General features: G+C 46.1%; 1 non-coding gene across 1 annotated transcript; it reads left to right on the forward strand.

Annotated features, from left to right (window-relative positions):
• The first annotated feature begins 2501 nt into the window (after positions 1-2501).
• Positions 2502-2584, forward strand: trnal-cag (transfer RNA leucine (anticodon CAG)). The gene has a single exon. It is a non-coding gene; the product is annotated as a tRNA-Leu (tRNA).
• The last annotated feature ends 987 nt before the right edge of the window (positions 2585-3571 follow it).

The following is a 3571-nucleotide window of genomic DNA, read 5'->3' on the forward strand; positions in this document are numbered from 1 at the left end:
AAGTCCGACCACAAAAAAAAAGAGCGCCGAGCAGAGTGGCGCAGCGGAAGCGTGCTGGGCCCATAACCCAGAGGTCGATGGATTGAAACCATCCTCTGCTATTCGTGCTCTCAATCACACCAAACGGAAACAAGTTGCTATTTGTCAGCAGCACATCTGCCTTTTTCTTTATTGGTACCAAAGTTTTGCTTTCAGTCTTATCCACTCTTTGACACCTGTTCTTCAGCTAGCCACAGTACAGTCGAGGTGACTAAGTTGACTTCTCCCAGAACACTCTTCTGCCGCCTCTACTAGATGAACGTTTACCTGATTGGACAGTGGAGGGGTTCTTCGGCTACTTGTCTGTGAGAGCAGCACCGGAAGCAGCTGTGGAGAGAGATTGCAGTCGCCAGAATGCAACTCTCCAATTAGATACTTCACGCCCTCAGATCTTAGACTTTCAAAACCTTCGTCTGAGGAACAGAGAGAGCGGTATATCGGACCTTGCTGATTAGAGGAAACTGATCAATGCAGCAATGAGAAGCTCCTTAACCACCAGCGGTTTGGACAAGGATGGCACTCAGATACAGGACTCTGGCTGGGGTTCAAAAGTAGGGAAAGCATGTCTTGTTTGAAATGTAATAAAGATGAAGACAGACTTTAAGTCGATTTGTGCACGGATCTTAGTGTTTGCGTCAACGCATCAGGATGGCCGAGCGGTCTAAGGCGTTCAGGTCGCAGTCTCTTCTGGAGGCGTGGGTTCGAATCCCGCTCGTGATACTGCCTTTTACTCCACGAGGTTAAATTTCTCCAGCACGATTTTCAACCTCAGGAAGATCTAATACCTCCCTTTCAATGGAAAAGCGTTGGTCTCAGTACATGAGATTCCCGCTTAAATACGCACAGCAAGACCTCACCGGCAAAAGCCCAGCTCAAGACTCGACAATCTGCTTCGGTGAGTCTGGTTGAGGAATTCATATTGATCCCAAGAGAAGGGTAAAATTCGTCTTCTCTTGTAAATAGTCTGGCAGGTTGGATTGTTCACATTCGTCCAAGAGGGGAAGTTGGGGACTCGGTTTCTATTGTGATTCATTGCTCGATAAAGCTTTATTTCCTTATTGGCCCCCTGTGAGTTATTACTGGATACCGTTATATATCTATATTGCCCCTCTGTGGGGTACGACTGGATAACGTTTCCCGAGCAGCTTTGACTAAGGGTCACCTGGACACGAAACGTCAGCTCATTTATCTCCCTCCAGATGCTGTCAGATCTGCTGAGACTTTAAAGCATTTTCTCTGTGGTTCCCTATGTGTGAGCTTTACAACGTTGTAATGTGTCATGCTGTCTCTTTCATTCTTGGGACTAATGTCGGGATGAGACTGCAAGAAAGTTTCTGATAGTTATTTTCTGCAAAGCAAACAGGAACGCGTGTTATGTTTACTTTTGTTGTGAGGGAGAATGCAAATAGCAGAGAATACCCTCGATTCCTCGACCAAGGGCTAATAGCCCTGCACGCTTCCGCTGCGCACTCTGCTCCTTAAACCAGGAGCTACAACATTACTGCCCTGCGGTAACCACACAATTATTCACTTCCTCATTTTTTTCTTTCAACAAGAACAGACGTTTGAGCACACTGATACTGGTCAGCACAGTTCAGATAATTAACTTTCGTGCGGAATGGTTGTTCTGTGGAAGGTGATGTGATTTCTTCTGTGACGTTGTTCTGATGGGAAAGTGGGGAGTGGCTGGAATCACCTTTATAAAATGAAGTTCGGGGCAGCAGTTTCATCTCTCTGGGATCATTGATCACGCTGTTACAGACTTCCTCAAACTTTGCCTCAAGTCCGACCACAAAAAAAAAGAGCGCCGAGCAGAGTGGCGCAGCGGAAGCGTGCTGGGCCCATAACCCAGAGGTCGATGGATTGAAACCATCCTCTGCTATTCGTACTCTCAATCACACCAAACGGAAACAAGTTGCTATTTGTCAGCAGCACATCTGCCTTTTTCTTTATTGGTACCAAAGTTTTGCTTTCAGTCTTATCCACTCTTTGACACCTGTTCTTCAGCTAGCCACAGTACAGTCGAGGTGACTAAGTTGACTTCTCCCAGAACACTCTTCTGCCGCCTCGACGAGATGAACGTTTACCTGATTGGACAGTGGAGGGGTTCTTCGGCTACTTGTCTGTGAGAGCAGCACCGGAAGCAGCTGTGGAGAGAGATTGCAGTCGCCAGAATGCAACTCTCCAATTAGATACTTCACGCCCTCAGATCTTAGACTTTCAAAACCTTCGTCTGAGGAACAGATAGAGCGGTATATCGGACCTTGCTGATTAGAGGAAACTAATCAATGCAGCAATGAGAAGCTCCTTTACCACCAGCGGTTTGGACAAGGATGGCAATCAGATACAGGACTCTGGCTGGGGTTCAAAAGTAGGGAAAGCATGTCTTGTTTGAAATGTAATAAAGATGAAGACAGACTTTAAGTCGATTTGTGCACGGATCTTAGTTTTTGCGTCAACGCATCAGGATGGCCGAGCGGTCTAAGGCGCTGCGTTCAGGTCGCAGTCTCTTCTGGACGCGTGGGTTCGAATCCCACTCCTGATATTGCCTTTTACTCCACGAGGTTAAATTTCTCCAGAAAGATTTTCAACCTCAGGAAGATCCAATACCTCCCTTTCAATGGAAAAGCGTTGGTCTCAGTACATGAGATTCCCGCTTAAATACGCACAGCAAGACCCCACCGGCAAAAGCCCAGCTCATGACTCGAAAATCTGCTTCGGTGAGTCTGGTTGAGGAATTCATATTGATCCCAAGAGAAGGGTAAAATTCGTCTTCTCTTGTAAATAGTCTGGCAGGTTGGATTGTTCACATCCGTCCAAGAGGGGAAGTTGGGGACTCGGCTTCTATTGTGATTCATTGCTCGATAAAGCTTTATTTCCTTATTGGCCCCCTGTGAGTTATTACTGGATATCGTTATATATCTATATTTCCCCTCTGTGGGGTACGACTGGATAACGTTTCCCGAGCAGCTTTGACTAAGGGTCACCTGGACACGAAACGTCAGCTCATTTCTCTCCCTCCAGATGCTGTCAGATCTGCTGAGACTTTAAAGCATTTTCTCTGTGGTTCCCTATGTGTGAGCTTTACAATGTTGTAATGTGTCATGCTGTCTCTTTCAGTCTTGGGACTAATGCCGGGATGAGACTGCAAGAAAGTTTCTGATAGCTATTTTCTGCAAAGCAAACAGGAACGTGTGTTATGTTTACTTTTGGTGTGAGGGAGAATGTAAATAGCAGAGATTACCCTCGATTCCTCGACCTCGGGCTAATGACCCAGCACGTTTCCGCTGCGCACTCTGCTCCTTAAACCAGGAGCTACAACATTACTGCCCTGCAGTAACCACACAACTATTCACTTCGTTATTTTTTTCTTTCAACAAGAACACACGTTTGAGCTCACTGATTCTGGTTAGCATAGTTCAGATACTTTACTTTCGTGAGGAATGGTTGTTCTGTGAAGGTGATGTGATTTCTTCTGTGACGTTGTTCTGATGGGAAAGTGTGGAGTGACTGGAATCATCTTCATAGAATG

Source organism: Scyliorhinus torazame, chromosome 24 (assembly GCF_047496885.1).
Source record: "Scyliorhinus torazame isolate Kashiwa2021f chromosome 24, sScyTor2.1, whole genome shotgun sequence".
Taxonomy (NCBI): Eukaryota; Metazoa; Chordata; class Chondrichthyes; order Carcharhiniformes; family Scyliorhinidae; genus Scyliorhinus; species Scyliorhinus torazame.